The following is an 18027-nucleotide window of genomic DNA, read 5'->3' as shown; positions in this document are numbered from 1 at the left end:
GATGCCATCAGAGCTGGAACCCATGCAGGCACCTAATACAGCCATTCATCCAACCACTCAACCATGGGTATCACCGGGGCCCCTGCATACTCCATAGCCTTTATAAGATTAATGCAGTGGATGGAGCAGGTGTCTGCCAAAATTCCATTCCTATTTAAACCTCCAGGCCCATACCAGCAACCTAATCCTATTAGGCCTAATTGAGTGAAGTCGACAGTCTTTTTCAGTTAAACTAAGTTCACGCACTAATAGGATTCAAAAGGGGGCAAAAAAGGTACAATGTGTGGAGAAGTAGTAGTGTTAGTGTGTGGCTGGGGAAGTGGACAGTGAGCATCAGGCAGCGAGTAAGCAGGGACTAGTAGAGGCTTCCTACTGGGTTTGGGGATCTGTGTTTAAGGAAGAGGGAGTGAGTGGGCTGGAGGTCTCCCCGGAGGCTAGATAAGCCCAGAGGGGGCAACAAGAACAACATAATTGGTATTCAGTGATCCCCTAGTGTGTTTGAGTGTGTGTGTTTACGATCCATGTGTAATAAACTGTGTGATGTATGATGAAATACATGGTGTATCCTTAGATACTTGATCTAAAAAGAAGATTCGGGGCAAATTGCAAAACGCAGACTTGTCTCTGTTATGGATTGCATTTATCTGCGTGTGTTTGAGTCTCACGTAACTATGCTGTCACATTGCAGTGAACAGTAATAGAACAATGTTCTGGCAAAATGGCAGAGGAAATGGAAAAAATGATGTCGTTTAAAAGCATTAGTGAAATCGATCTTTATCTGGAAAACATTCATCTGAATGTCAGCACATGTAATGTATTTTAGAGGGTCAAAATAGAGGGACATATTATATTACACCCCATTAAGCAAATCACAAGGGTAATGTGATTTTTTTTTCCAATTAAATCTTCATTGTAAAACATGGAATGTGGTTTAGGAATAGGCTTCACTTATTCTTGTAACTTGTTTTAGGAGTTGATACACAAAGCATAGAAAAATGTGCCAAAACTAGCACTTCCTTTCTCAGTTACTTTCCTGATAGCCATACTAGGATACTCACTTCCATCAAAAACTTCCTGGTAAGAAAGCAACCACAAGATATGATCTACAATGATACATCCCCAAGCCAAAAGACTGTAGGAAATACCAGGCTATAGGCTTAAAAAACCTCAATGAATCCTTCTTGTTTTTGGCTTGTGGCTACTACATGATCTCATCAGGACCCTTTGTTTACATCTCTGCCACTTTGTTCCCTGCTGAAAGACAAGATGAGCAGTTGTAATAGGCAAAGCTTCACACTCACACAACAAATTAAGGAGGTCAGAATGGGACACAGTGTTTAGCTAGTGGCGTCAGTGACACAGACGTGGCCTGAGGACCTAACCTTTTAGGGCTGCCCATGGCCAGAGGTGCTACATGGGACTCCCTTTGAAGAAAACACATCCAAAAGGACTTGAGAGACAAAAGGATAGCATAGGCTTTCAGTGATCTTACATGACCTTCTTTCTTGAGGGACAAATAGGAAACAAGGGGCCTGAAAAGATGGTTGACATCTAACTCTAACTTCACATGATGCTGTAAGGTATATACAAAGAGCATATATTTCATAGGGAGTATAGAGTGCACTGCATCAAAACAAGCTGCGTTATGCTACAAATTAACTCAATACAGTTCACATCTACATACATGTTAGATAATATAAGTCTAGACTTAGGGTTATCATAATTCAATCATCAACCATTATCAATCTTAATTGGGTGTAGATTTATTACTAAAATCTTAGAGTCTTATTTCCTGGTAAACACTAAGAGAAATCTTGGAAATCTTTTCAGGTTCACAGTAACTAAGGTTAAAAAAAACAAATTGCAAGCCTCACAGAGCGAAAATCTTCTGATTTTGCAATGCAAAAATGTCCACTTTCAGTTACTCTGCTCTGTATTAAAATGTTAAAAAGTGAAAGTTCCTGACTATAAAATGACCAAATTTTGTATCATATATACAGTACCAGTCAAAAGTTTGGACATGCTTTCTCACTCAAGTGAATAGGAAGGTGTGTCCACTGGTGCTGTATTTCAATTTCAATTTTTATGTATCTCAAATCAAGGCAGAATAGGGCTGATGCCACTGGAAGCATTTACAATGTAGTATGCTTTGTAGCTGGCTTCAAGAGACCATTTAAAAACAATAAATTTGTGATACAACTGTCTACATTCATGATTCAGATGAAGGGAATCATAAATTGCCTGACAGATAATTAAACCATTATATGCTGTCTATTCTCCTAATCATGTTAAAGACGGGTTGTCTTCATAGACATTTCCTAATCAGATTACAGCTCTCTTTTTTCTTCTGATATCACTTGCAGAATTGCATTGCCTTTGTTTCCTGTATTTTCATGGAATCCCGTGTAAATGTCAAAGTATTTTTCCTCTGTACAACTGGTTCTTTTTTCACAGAAAGCAAAGAGGACAGCAAAACTGACAAAAGAGGAATATAAAGTATAATAGTACATGCCTAAATTAAACGGACACATGGTGTATTAACCTGCACCTACTCCCATGTTAGAGATAAGGTATTTTGTAAAAAGGAACAGTGATGTGACTCACAATAGTTCATCTTTATCCTAAACTAAGTAATGCGTTTCCAATGGCCCGTTAAAACTGGCTCAGACTGTGAAGAATCCTGTGGCACAAACTCTTTTCAGCAGTTATGGGAACTTTAGCAGCTTGGTTTGTAGACAAATGTTTAAGGAGGACTGTATTTCTGAAAACAAAACAAAACTATTGTGTAAAGTATTACCAATTAGTGTCGTGATAGCAAAATAGAAGAGGGTGTAATAATCCATCATTATCAAATATATATATCTATATATATATATATCTATATCTATATCTATATATATATCTATATATCTATCTATATATATATATATATATATATATATATATATATATATATATATATATATGTTGTCAAAGCCATAGTTCAACATTTTGGGAAACATTCTTTTAGACTTTCTTAACAAATGTTAAGTGAAAAGATTGATACCACTCTCATGTCTGTAAGGTAAATATGATGCTACAGCCAGCAGCTGATTACGTTAGCTTAGGATAAAGGGGGTGAAAAGGGCCAAACAGTGAGCCTGGCTCTGCGCAAAGGTAAAAAGACTGAAAAAAATCACCAATAAACAAATTTAATCTTAATCCATACAAAAACCAAAAATGATGATTTGTGGTTTTATGGGGCATCCATGCCTGGGGGAACACAAATCAAAGGGGTCCTCTCCCATGAGGGTCATCTAGGGGTCCTCTCCCATTAAAGTCTCAGACACCTCATTTCCTGCATTGCTGAATTTTTATGCACCAAATTGTTTCCTTTAATGCATCAATTTCAAAGTCCTATGCTGCTCTCCACATGAATGTATAGGAAATAAAAAGTCAAAAGAGTAAAGCACAGTTGCATCAGTTATATTAAGGATTAAACGATCAGATCACAGACATGACAAAATGTTTGGTCTGTCAAAATAAACTATTAGGTATATTTGGAAGAAGCAAGGACCTTTTGATAAGCTCAGAAATAGCAAATGACCTGGTTGACCCCAGAGACCACTATGGTGGATGACTTAATATATTTGTGAAAATAAATTCCTTTTTTTTTTTTTTTACCTTCAAACTGATCAGAACAACTCTCTTGGATGTAGGCATTGAAATAAAGATCAACCTATTCCAGAGTGAGGGAACTGTGGAGAAACAAAATAATTACTAATTTATCTAGGTTATGTGAACTTTGTGAATGTGAATTCTCTCTGTACCCAAACCAACCCCCAACCTTTCTACTTTTTCTACCCTGTGTACTTTTTGTTCCTCCTTGCTGCCTGAAGCAATGCTTTGTCCTTCAAAACCACTGTGTGGAACTTGGCACAGGACAGGTCAAAGTTCACAGAGAGTAGTAGTTCACTCTTCATGAACTCCACAGGGCATTGGTTCCTGACTTCACTCCACTTGCTGTTTATCCAGGAGAAGATTCTCTCCACAAACCCTGTTGAGGCTGGTATGCTCAGAATGTAGGAAATGATGGAGAGGATATTTGGCAGATCAGCTGCCTGAAATACTGCCATTCACTTGGCCGCCACATCTTCGTTGTTCCACTGATCCCCCTCCTGGAGCTTATCCACAACAACGTTCAGTGTGGTGCACTCATCATTGAGGTCATCCATGTTCATGCTGGCCATTAGGTGAAGCTTCTCAAAAATCTTCTCCAGGTCATTTGCTCTCTAGGAGTTAGCCATCGAGAGAGACTGGCAGAAGACAGTGAAGCCAATTGTTTTCAGAAAAGTCGAACCATTTCTTGACGGACGTGGGTACAGTTGTTGATGAACACAGTAAACTCCTCCCTTGTCTTGTCTGCATCAACTGGAGAGAGACGTTGCAGCTTTGTTTTTGTGAGGTAACCATAGAACTGGTCATCTACGGCCTCTGTTTTAGTTTGGTATGGAAGAAATGCACCCAAAAAGTGGGTTATTTGTTAAATTTCTCTCTCACACATACATACAGGCCCACGCATGTGGAGGGGTTGGGTCTTCTTACATCCTCAGAGAACTGTCAACTTGTGTATCTGCATGAATGGCATGGCGTAGCAAACTATCACATGATGACCCTAAACACAGTATGATCTAATAACAACAATGTGCACATTAGCCAGGAACAACTTATGGTATCCACCTCTGAACTGAGTGATTCCATTCTGTGTCCTCTGCTTTGGTGCTGCTCGGATGTGGTAGTCCCCTTGCTGAACGTTGCTTCAGGTCTGACAGTCCAACATGGGCGACAGAAAATACTCTGTGGTAAAGTACTGTACAGTTTCCACTGACAGGACTGACCCACTCGTGATCCATCTGCCCCTCAATTCTGTATTTGGACAGCCTCTTTCTTTTTCCAGGCTGGCTTGAGCTGGAGGTAACATTATTCGCTGAAATTTTTAAAAACCACATGTCTGAGTCTCCGTAACCAGGGCAACGATGATGTTGAGTGACAGTGACAGACAACTTGCATGTCATTCTGATTTAATACTTCTCCGCTATGCTTGTGAAACTCTTTTCGTTTTATTATTTCTCATGTCATTCCAAGCATGTGAAAATGGAGTGTATGTAGTAGAGTAGGGTGTTCCCCAAAATACGGGACAAATTGTGTCCTGTATTGATTCAGTAAGGGACAGTGCGTTTTATTTTTCAATATGGGACAATCTCGTATTATACAGGATGGGTAGCAACCCTTGTGGGACTATTTCTAAGCTAACTGGCCACTGCTAATATGTTCATACTTACTGTACGAACATCTTGTTTCACTCTTGTCAAGTCCATGAATAAACATACTTCCAAAATGTCAAACTATATTCCTTTAACACAGTTTGAAACTATACTGGATGAGAAGCTAACTGAAGAACATCAGCTGTTAGATATTACACTGATGCAAGTAATACTGTGTGCTTATAACATTGGAATGAAGCTACTATAATGTTTCTGGTCAGAGGTCTGGAAAGATGTGACAGTGAGAAAGAGTTTAACCTGAAAAGGCCTTTACTGTCCTGAATCCACCCAATACCCAGGATCCTAACCAAAATACTATGTGTATGTGGGTATGTGAGAGAGAGAGTGAGATTCCAGTGATGGAGACTGACCTATGAAAAGTTGGGAGGGTGGAGGAAAAAAGAGATACAGCTTAGTTCAATGATAGAACAGAGAGAAGAAGAAAAAAAAATCAAAGAATTGGAATAATTGGCATAATTCAAGGTGGCTGGGCACAGTCAGGGGGAGTGTCAGTGTTGGGCGAATCTTTTGCCATCCTCAAAGAGAGATGGTCTGCACAATTAGCCACACGAACTCTGACCCCGCTCAGAATAATTAATGAATAACAGAGGGGATAAAGACAAAAGGCGCAGAGCGGTCTGGTTGAGTGGCGAGCAAGGGTAATACATCAAAGAATGCCGTTAATTGGCCCTGTGGCTTTCATTCTTTGCCCTATTTCTTTCAATTCATTGACTCAAAATAATGGGTTCAGGTTCATTATCAACAGGTCGTAAGCCCTGGGAGTGCCAAAATTCAACAGGAGAGTCAGGGGTGTGTGTGAGGGAGTGTATGTATGCTTGCCAGTGCATGTGGACAAAAATGTGTGTGTGGAATGGCTTAGCTTTTGCCTGGCCCCCCAATCTCCTGATGACATCAATTCCACACGGGGAAAACTAAGAGTTGTATAGTTGTGCTGAGAAGAGAGCAACAGGCTGCAATTTTTAAGATTTTTTTTTTGTAGTTGTGCAAGAGCTTACATACAGCTTTTATCGCGTGTCTTCTTGAATGCTACAAGTGTTGTCACGATGCTGGAATATAACTGGTACGGACAGGTAAGTAAAACTGACACACCTACTCCTGCGATGCTTTCAGAAGTATAATGACTGTAAATGTCTGCAGGTGCAGCTGGGTTATGCTGAATCTACTGAATCTCTACTACTTTAACCCCTTAGAGTTGCTTAAGTCAAACAATAACACACCAGCATTCAAAGAAAATGTATTAAAAATGTAGATAATCACAACAAGTCAAAGATGGCAGCATAAACTGCAACATAAATTATATTCAGATATTGCAGATGTCCAACTGTATTTCCATTACTTCAAATCAAATTTCAAAACAATATGCGTGTGTGTCATGTGCCTGTTTGTGCACTGCAGATAAAGAGCACCCTTGTTGCAAATAGATGTAGAGGCACCATGACCACTCTGTTACGTGTGAAAATAAAATAAAAGAGACACCCAGATCAAATTTAGGGCTGAATAATGTGAATTTAAATGGAATTAGACACAATCAAATTGAGAGTGGAATTAAAATAATTTAACCCTGAAAGTCTCTGTTGGAATGATAATACCAAACTAAACAGAATCAAAGCACTGTACTACGAATTTGACTGGAATACAATATGATTAAAACAAGTGGAAGCACTGAGACTGATGACGTAAGAAGCACAGAAAAGATTACTGTATTATTATGGCACTCGCCAACTGTCAGTATGGCAAAAGGTCTCTTGCAAATTAAGTAATAAGTGTTCTAGTGCAATAATAAAAACATAATAATAATAATGTTTCAACTATTTAAAACATCTCATAAAAAAGTAAACTCTATAAATTATAACTTTTTGAATAATGTCACTTTAATCTTAATGTAAATACTGAAAAATGTCATCTTTTATTCACTATTACTGAAGCACAAAATAGAAAATTGAGAAGTATTTTCTGATAACAACACACATTAGAGACTACTGTAGGTATTTTGTCTTTTTCCTGGCTTTGGTAGAGTTCACAATTCCACACCTCCAGACTGCATTCTCTGCATAAAAATGTTTGAGTGTGGATTTAAGTATTCATGTGTGTGTGGTATGATACAACACCAGCACAAACTCTTGTGTGTGCGTAGTGTTTCATGACTAACATTTACCCTAAGTTCACTTTAAAGTGCCTGTTTAGTTCCATGTGTCTCTCTTTATCTGTCTGTGGCTCTCGTTCTTTTGTCTCTTCTCATAAACTTCATTTGCTGATAGCTGTCAAAGGCAAAAAAGTGCAGCGTCGGAATGAACGAAAACCCCAGGTCATGTGAAATTACTCCTACTCACGTACAGAAGCAGGCACACCATGAAAGAGTGAGGGGTAAGGAGGGGTGGTTAACTCAATTACCGTAACTTTGTCTGCTCACGACACGTGATTTTGTTAGAAATGCCTTGCCGCTTGTTACACACACTGAAATATTTCAGCCATCCTCATGGCTGCGACTACAGCAAAGTTTATTTCTCTCTTACTAGTCCTTTAATTGCCATACAAAAGGTTTCCCATACCTGGGTGAGCCATGTCAAGCAATTAATACCCTGAAATACGCCTTTTAAGTGAGTCTTTGGTCTCTGGTGCTCCCCATTGTGATGAAAAGATTGGTGTCGTCTCACGTTAGCCTCGCACAGGTGCCTTCTCTGCCTGCACATCAGATCATTACCATAACCAGATGGAGAGATAGGCAACTAGAGACCGATAAAGAAATGGAGAGATATACAGAGAGATAGATAAGATGTGCAGAGAGCGAGAGAGAGAGAGAGAGAGAGAGAGAGAGAGAGAGAGCAGAGGACAGAAAGAGAGAAAAAATGTGGAAGAGTACATGAATCAAGATCATTAGCTTTGGTCTGCCTTGCTTTAAGTCTCTCCTAAACTCAGAGTGTACTCATGACCTCTGGAAAGTTCAGAGTGCTAAAACACACACACACACACACACACACACACACACACACACACAAACAAACAGGGATGTTACCTTAAGCTATGCTAACTCCACGCATACAGATTGCAACAGCATAAATGCATTAGGGATCAAAGGATTTTCATGTTTTATCCTGCTAAATCAAGTTTACTTACACATTACTGATACCCATTTCCCAAATACTTGATTGATTTCCTTCTTTTCAGGCAGCTATGGGTTCCTATTAAGAAAGAAAACATTCTTTTGCATTTATTTTTTTGTCTACTTACTTTGAGGATTAAGATTTTAAACAAAAAGACATATGATGAGTTTAAAAAAATATTGCCATAAGTTGAACTACCTGACAATAAAGTAGCTAAAATTAGTTCTTTCCTGCAACAATAAATGCTGCTATAACACTGACAGGAGTGATTCTGCTACATAACGAGTACTTTTTGCTAATAATATTGCTGTCATCCTGTAAACTATGGATATGCAACTATCTATATACATGCATCTATACCGTCAACCATGGAATAAAGGCACAAATGCAAACAATAAAATAACGACAAAGAAAAAAAACAAGGATAAACAATTTCTTGCATCAATAAAGGTTATGCAGATGAAGGAAAATGAAGGAAACACATCTATTTGTAAATAGATTGATATTGTATAGACAGGTACTGTAGGTAGATGTTCTATGTGATGAATTGTCTGCACCAAGTTTGCATAAGCTGATTTATATAACATGCTGAAATGAACTGAGACCAATGGCTGTTTACAAGGTAGGAAATCAATCTAAAAACTTATGGTATGCTTCAGAAAATGGTCAGCTGTAATGTGAAGTTCACACAGTTTGTATTTTATGGGCTAAAACATGCACAACCGAGGCCCTCTAATCCCTAATGCGTTTGAGCTGCGAGTGTGTGCGCACTTCTGTGTGCACAGTTTCAAATATAGTGAGATGAAAGTGATCAGGCAGGATTATTAATTACAGAATCACAGCAAAGTTTCATGGTCATTTTTGGTTGACTGATGAGATCTATCATCGTGAAAACTTCACAGACCGCAGGAAAAAAAAAACAGTAAAGCGACATTCGTTTTAGTTCACGCATGCATTATCAACACATAAGCAGAATAAATGCAACGCATGCTTGAACATTGACGCTGGAGCAGGGCAGACTGAGCAGTATTCATAGAGCTTTACTTGGGATAATTCAAAAACTTATGCACTGGTAACTGCAAGATAAAAAAAATCTTATTAATTGTAATTTAGTGAACTAAAATGAGATGAGATTGTGCACAGAATAAAGGTAAGAGAAGCAGAACTGTCATGTTGCTGTAACTACATTTTAAAAGGGGATGAGGATGAGCATATACAGCACAGGACTTTGACACTAGAGACTGGGATTTGTGTCTTGCGTCTCTAACCCTATTGCCAGGCAAGGAAAGCAACTTTACATCTTTCAAACACAAAGGAAATTCAAAGTGCTTCACAGTGCAAAGAAATCCATTAGGACAACATTTGAAACACAATAAAAAGAAAAAATAAGTAAAACAGAATAAAATTAGAAAAACATTTGATCAAACAAACATAAATAAATTAACAAGTTTTTTTCCCATAATATTTTCACGTTGCAACTACAATGTGGTTAAGGTTAGGGAAAGAATGTATAGTCCAAAAAGTACAAAAAAGGTTCTTACACCCAATCAATCAGATTATTCCTTTTATTCACTTCTCAGTGTCTAAATTCAGTACAAAGGAGCAAATAATGCACAGATGTTTTGGCTTCACCTTCTTCAGTGTGTAATACTGCTTCAGTGCACCAACTGGCTACCTCTGATAAGAGGTGTCTTCTGATTTGCCTCACTGAGAATTCCAAAGGGCCTCTTCCAGACATTAAATACCAAAAGTTACCAATTTCCAACAAATACGGACATCAACAAACAAACAAACAAGAAAAACAATACATAACAAAAACACATATCTATGGTACACTACAATGAAAATAATGGACAAATCACAGTATAAGAAAAATGTAAATGTTTTAAGTTGCTACAAGAAAGGAGAGCGGCCAAATTCCTCATTTACATTTTTCTGGAGATGGCATTTAATGTAAAAATACAGTAAGTTTCACATGGAAGTCTTTTGATTGTGGTTATAGCAAATAAGCTGGGGTTAAGGTTACGAAAGTATAACACATGGTTTAAGAGGACTGCTAATTGACATACACACACTGTCACTATAACATGAACAAACAAAAGAGATGGGCAATTTTCTTGTGATACATGCTTGCTTTATCTTGGTTGGCAGGTATAATCAAATATCCAAGTTCAGTCCCAGGTTCAAGCCATTCAAGCTTCGAGTTGTTTGGTGCAACTGTTTGGTGAAACTTATTTGGAAATATTTTTGAAAATTAGGTGGCTGGCATGTGCACTGTTTGGAGCACATGGTAGTCTACAACGGAGGAGTTCGCAGTGACAGACTCTGTAACACACTTGGAACTGGCAGTGACTGAATGATGAAGACAATAAATTGAACTCAGGCACTGCTAGTTACTCAATTTATGCGAGACTGGCAATTGGAGTGATGGTAGAGGGCGGCTTGCAGAGTAGCATGATCCAATAAAGTAACCAGAAAATGAATAGAGAAATCTTAAAAAATTAATACTGATTACATTAAAGTAAGATTTGCATGTTCTATAGTACACTGATTTGGCCAGGATGGAGATATATTTTGTCTCAGTAAAAAATGAAATATTTTACGAATGTACTGCACTTTGTATTTAGGGATCTGTTCATTACAACAGTTTTGTAAAAAATGTTATCACAATATTACCCAAGAGTATGGAAGCCCTGAAAGTGAGAAAAAAAATTCTGGTGATCAATTTTCTAAGTCTGATCTAAAAAGTTCTTTAATTCTTTTTTTCATCCATGAAACAGGTGGGAAAACAGTTTTGCCAGGTGGAAAAAAAAGTTTTGCCAGGATCTGTTTTCTAAGTTACTGTTTTTTTTCTCATCTGTGAAAACAGGTGAATTTTTTTTTTTGTCATGATCATTTTTGTAAGTGTTTGTTGTTGTAATACTTGTTTCGGCCACAAGACGCTAAGGTGCACCACTACCCCATGTTCTAAATAGGACTAAAAGCATTCAGGTTTTCTTCCAGGTGAGTTTTAATTTTTCCATTTGCTCTAAACACAAGGAAAGTTATGTAGCATTAGTCATGGCTTTTGGCTAGAAACGTATTTTAATCAGTGCTAATCTGCTGTTAGCATTAGCTATACTGACATTAGCTGTTAGCCCACTAGCTAGCGAGTGAAAGTGAAGTGAGTGTTCATGGCTAACCAACAGCCACAACCTAGGTTAAGTCCCCTGCATAGCTAATGTTAGTTTCCTGTACCATTAGTCATGGCAACAGGGACACTTCAGCTCTTATGAGTGAGATATTTTACCAATAAAGATTTTTTAAAAACCCTTGTTTTGGACATTCGGAGACTTACTAAGGGAACAGGATAATTTTGTACATGATAGCTATACAAAACAGAATAAGCACTTTGGATACATTTTGATTCTGGCAACTTAAATTAATATGGCTATTCACATTTATGATATAGAATTAGATGCGGTTTATAGAATATTACAATTATTGTGTGATGCTTATTCTTAAACAGTCCTTCAGTTGACAGTTGAACCACTTGTACTTAGACAATTGGTTCTACCTTTTCATGTCAAAGACCCCCAAACTGATATGTAACAAGCCATAGACCCCCATTTGATAAGATATCTGAGGAGGTAGTTGTTAGATATGGAATTCTCTACTAAATCATAACTGTCTATACAGTAGGTGGGGAGATAACCGTGGAGAGAGCAAAACATCTGATCAGAAGAGTCCTTCTTATACATTGTGCTAACTTCTAGTGAATAGAATATTAGTAAAATTGAACTTCTCCCCCTTGAACCCTCTCAAGGACCCCTGGGGGCCCCCGGGCCCCAATTTGAAAACCAATGACTTAGACCAATCTAAATCACCTTTGAGGCCAGTCAGCTCATTTTTGTTTGTTTAATATTCCAGATGGAAGTCCAACATTTGACTTGTATATCCAACAATTCCATCCTAGAGATATAAGCCGCGTCAGTGAAGGAGGAGGCCATGTAAGGTTAATAAGCTTTGTTTATTCATTTAATGAATAAAATACTTGAGTAACGGCAACTATGACTCTGAATGGTGCTGTCGTGTTTCACAGAGGGCAGAATGAGACCTACACACTGTTGGGGAGAAATTCAAACCTGATCAGCTGTGCGTAAGTAAGGTGTTATAAAGTATGACCCAAGCTATTCAAGCATATTGGAGCAGTGAGCCAAACTTGATTTTGTTGGCAGATGAAAGTGCTCAGAGAGAAAATAAGAATGCGTTGTTAGTCTTACCTCATGAATACTTCTATTTGAAACATAGTAATGATTGAAAAACACGCAGAGCATTAAAACGACCCAATTTTAGCTCACTCTCTCATTACATTATAAATATGCTTCTCACTTTAAGTAGTGGATTTTCCCCTTCCCTTTCATTTCTTAATTTTACACCCTTGCCTTTGTTTGCCATGATATACGATATAAGATTATTGCTAATTGGAGTAGAGTAATTTCATTTAAATTAATCATTCTTTCTGTTGATAAAATCTATAGGAAAAATATGGTGTGCACAACTCAAGGGTCCAAGTACACTTTAAGGTTCCATTGTTGGCCAAGCACCTGAACCTGATCAGGTGAGGACATGACAAATTTCCAGCTTTTCAGTATTGTGTCAGGGTTGTACCTATATTTTATTACCTAGATTTTATCAAGAGAAACAATGATTCATTTAAATGAAATAACTCTACTCCAATTAGCAATAATCTTATATCGTATATCATGGCAAACAAAGGGAAGGGTCTAAAAGTAAAAAATGAAAGAGAAGGAGAAAATCCACTACTACTTAAAGTGAGAAGCATAATTATAATGTATTGAGAGAGTGAGCTAAAAGAGATGGGGTCTTTTTAATGCACTGCATGATGTATAATCATTACTATGTTCGGCATAAAAGTATTCATGAGGTAAGACTAACAACACATTCTTATTTTCTCTCTGAGCACTTTCATCTGCCAACAAAATCAAGTTTGGCTCACTGCTCCAATATGCTTGAATAGCTTGGGTCATACTTTATAACACCTTACTTACGCACAGCTGATCAGGTTTGAATTTCTCCCCAACAGTGTGGAGGTCTCATTCTGCCCTCTGTGAAACAAGACAGCACCATTCAGAGTCATAGTTGCCGTTACTCAAGTATTTTATTCATTAAATAAATAAACAAAGCTTATTAACCTTACATGGCCTCCTCCTTCAACGACATGGCTTACACCTCTGGGATGGAATTGTTGGACCCACAAGTCAAATGTTGGACTTCCCTCTGGAATATTAAACAAACAAAAAATATCTGACTGGCCTCAGGGGTGATTTATTTTGGTCTGAGTCATTGGTTCTCAAAGTGTGGTCCATGGACCCTCAGAGGTCCCTGAGGGGTTCAAGGGGGTCCCCATAAAAACGGGGAGGAGTTCAATTTTTCTAATATTCTGTTCACTAGAAGTTAGCACAATGTATAAGAATGACTATTCTAATCAGAGTTTTCACTCTCTCAACAGTTATCTCCCCACCTACAGTTATGGAATTCTCTACTAAATCATATCTAACAACTATCACCTCAGATAGGGGGCCCTCGGACAAAAATCTTATCAAATGGGGGTCTATGGCTTGTTACATATCAATTTGGGGGTCCTTGACATGAAAAGGTTTGAGAACCAATTGTCTAAGTACAAATGGTTCAAATGTCAACTGAAGGACTGATTAAGAATAAGCATTGCACAATAATTGCAATATTAAATAAACATAAACTATATCATAAATATGAATAACCATATTAATTTAAATTGCCAAAATCAAAATGTATCCAATTTATTAAATGTACAAAATTATCCTATTCCCTTGGTAAGTGTCCAAATGTCCCACTCACAAGGGCTTTTTAAAAATCTTTATTTCTAAAACAACCTACTCATAAGGGGTGTGCCCGAATACAAACATGTTATTCAGCAAAGCACAAATAGTGTTGTTTTTTTTTTACACACATTTGTTTCATACAAATATTTTAAAATGATTTGTTATCGGGAAGAGAAAAAAACCCATGTCAAATATCAGCGCACAGGTCAAACTACTGACACAAGCGAAGTGCTTAAAAGGGACTCTCCATGACCTGTTGTTCCCCTTCTCCTTTCCATGAAGTTATGTTGTAAAAATTAGGAAATAAATGAAAAGTGAAATGCAAGAATAGCCTTTAAAGTTCTTCTCTACACGTTAAGTAGAGGTCTGTCTGCACATTGGTGATGCACTCACTATTGCTCAGTCGTCTATGATCTGGGAGATTTGAGTTCAAGACCCGGTGTGGAAACCTCCTTCGTAAGATAGTTTATTTATAAACACTTATTTTAACACTTTAATATCATAAAATTAAAAGCTTAATAAAAATAAAAACTGAATTTTTACACCTATTTCCACTTTTATTCAAATAATATATAATTATATAAATAATTCTATAAATAATTTTGCTGCCTCAACAGATAGAGATGCAAGTACAAATACTCATAAAGGGTGAAGTGTCCCTGTTACCATGACTAACATTACAGTAAACTAACGTTAGCTATGCAGTCGATTTAACCTAGGTTGTGGCTGTTGGTTAGGCATGGCCATTATGGTTTTCATTTGCTAGCTAACGGGCTAACAGCTAATGTCAGTATAGCTAATGCTGACGGCAGATTAGCACTGATTAAAATACGTTTCTAGCCAAAAGCCATGACTAATGCTACATAACTTACCTTGTGTTTAGAGTGCATGGAGAAATTAAAACTCACCTGAAAGAAAACCTGAATGCTTTTAGTCCTATTTAGACCATGAGGTAGTGGTGCACTTCAGCCTCATATGGTCGAAATGAGTATTACAACAATAAACACCTAGAAAAATGATCCTGACAAAAAAAAATTTCACCTGTTTTCACAGATGAAAAAAAAAGAAACTTTGAAAGATTATCCTAGCAAAACCTTTTTTCCACCTGTTCTTAAGTCATAAGTCACAGCAGAGAAAACAATTTAGACTTAGAAAATGGATCACCAAATTTTTTTTTTCTCACTTGCCTCTCATGGCTTCCGTACAAGAAAGCTTATACAGAAAGAAATCTGTTAAGAAGTTAAGACTACTAATGATATGATCTGAATACAGGTCAGTATAAAAACTGGAAACGCCTTCATGTGACATAACCCTGAGCTCTTCTGGCCTTTACCTCTTGCTCTCTCTTTTCATTCTTGGTCTTTCTCTCTTGCATTGCTGGGAAGAAGAGCACTGGCACTCCTCCCTTCGTCACAGCAGCTTACTCATTCAAGGGGTACAAAGATAGCCGAACACAGCAAACAAACAGCCCTTTGTCCACAGCACAAACCATATATTATTAGTTCGGGTAAGGTCACAGTTGATCTAATTTTCTGCTTAGTTCTCATTAAACAGCTATTGCATTATTTAATTTCCCACAATCAAGTTAAAGGAGGAGTGAGGGGGGAGGCGTAATCAATATATGTCCACCAAAATCTTTTGAACAGTGGCTTGCGAATTTAGCCCACAAATGCACTTTATGTTGGTTAGGGAGAGTAGGATCCTCTTTTTGATGCCATGTTAAGCTTCAAAGGTCAGCAGAGCTGTACTGAAATTAGACTGATTTTGATCTTCACTCTGTTCAGTTGCCAGAAACCTATATTGTGGTGATTCCTAATCAAAGATAGGTAGGTATTTGACATGCATTATTTTTAAGGGCATCCTGTAATGAAAGCATGACATTAGAAAGGCACATTGCATCAAATATATACTTATATATATATAATATATATACTTTCTTAAACAGAAAACAAACAGAAACAGGATCAGGGTAATAACAATGCTTATTTCTTTTTCTGTCTGAGCACTTTAGGCCTTTGCCCAGGTTTGAAAGGCCTTTAGCTTGGTGAGCTGGGACTGTCTTGCAATCAATCATGTGCATAATTTTAATAAGACCTCATCTTCATAGCTGGAGCCCACCGTGCCTTCTTTTCACTGTCTGCCAAAGTGAGAGATTAAAGTTGTCTACAGTACAGCTTTCTGACATCATTCCGAGAAGCAACGCTAAGCACCGGTCTATCCTGTTCTAGCTCACTGGACAGTGAGGGTCAAGGATGAGGTGCCCCTTTCAGGACCACAACCACTACACAGCAGTTTACCCACAATCCTCTGCTTTGTGTTGCTCAGCAGCTTTTGCGGCTGTGGTTTGAACCTGCGTTTGAGAGTTGACCAAAGATTAGGTCTCATTTTCCTGTGTTTCCCGTTGTCTCTGTGAATCCAAATTAAGTGATTTTACTAGTTTAACTTAAAGTCCCTCTCCCCTTAAATGCATAATTTAACCTTTTGTGGAAAAACCACTGAAACAAATTATGATTCCACACAAAGTCTTTTTTAGGTCTGAAAACATGTCTGGAGGGGGTCATTGAGTTGCAGAATTACACGCAGCTTTACATGGCTACCTTCTCCCTCACTTCAAATTGCTTAAAGGTCATGTCCACACTAAAGCGTGATGTCATGCTATCGTTTATTGTTAATTTTATTGGCTTTGTGTTAGCAAACTAGCTTCTCTGCAGGTCAATGATCGCAGGTACCATGAGACAATGAAATACAATCCAGAAAGTCGAGTTGTAGCTACAGATTAATGCATTTAAAGGCTTATTAGATGCCAAAATACTGCACAGAGGTGTGTAATACTCATAGACAGGATTTTACAACTCTGGAAAGTTATCACAGCTGCAACTATTTTATCTTGTGCAACGACTGCAAGGTCAATATCAGTGTTCACGTTACAAAGTAATCCACCAGGTATGCGTGCTTGCAGGTATGTGATTGGCAAATGCAGCACCTTGCCGGATGACCACATTGCATCACAGCAAAAGTTGAGCCCAGTTCAGCTTTTTTGCCGGATGACCCTGATGTGTTTTGCTGAGCCCTCTGTGTTCGCACCCCCGCTGTGTCAACACACTGCTACCATTGAAATGAATGAGAGGGCTGCATTTTTTCACGCAGCTGATGTCGGTCTGGACGCTGCCTTAGCCACTGTATAGTGAGACTTTGTCAGAAGATAGGTGTTTATTGGGATTAGCAACTTAGAGTTGACGACTCTAAGAAATCTACGAAATTTGCACAAGAAGCTGTATGATAGTATATAAGTTGAAATTCATGAAGTATTCTTCAGATAAGAGACCCTTTTTGACTTTAATAGTCCTCACAAGAGTTACAGCATTGCATGCAAGCGGACTAAATGTTAGTACACATACTAAACACACTCACTAATTTAGATGACATACTGCACATGCAGTAGCAAAAGCTAATCTGACATCAGAACATCAAAGAGGATACATAAGGAGCAAATCTTTGTTGGTGTTTGTGTTTGGGTGAAGGAATGTGTGCATACATGGATTTATGCATGTGTAGAGAGTCTACAAACTCTCAGGTGTTCCTGTGAACAGGCTCCTTTTCACTGCTCACAGAGAATAGTGTGCTCTAATTGATTTAGCAGCAAAAATTGTATTATTCCATTTCGACTAATTACATCTCCTCTGCGCCGGCGGAGAGAACAGGCTGCACTGCATCCTCCTCTTCTTCCTTCTCCTCCCT

General features: G+C 38.0%; 2 protein-coding genes across 7 annotated transcripts in view; one reads left to right on the top strand and one right to left on the bottom strand.

Annotated features, from left to right (window-relative positions):
• mdfic (MyoD family inhibitor domain containing) overlaps positions 1-18027 on the bottom strand; it is a 221007-nt gene that overhangs the window by 15950 nt on the left and 187030 nt on the right. The gene's annotated exons all lie outside the window — the stretch shown is intronic.
• The window catches only part of tfec (transcription factor EC), a 59069-nt gene that overhangs the window by 24823 nt on the left and 16219 nt on the right, over positions 1-18027 (top strand). The window lies entirely within an intron of this gene.

Source organism: Thunnus maccoyii, chromosome 23 (assembly GCF_910596095.1).
Source record: "Thunnus maccoyii chromosome 23, fThuMac1.1, whole genome shotgun sequence".
Taxonomy (NCBI): domain Eukaryota; kingdom Metazoa; phylum Chordata; class Actinopteri; order Scombriformes; family Scombridae; genus Thunnus; species Thunnus maccoyii.
Note: the sequence above shows the minus strand (reverse complement) of the source record. Positions and strands in the feature narration are given on the sequence as shown.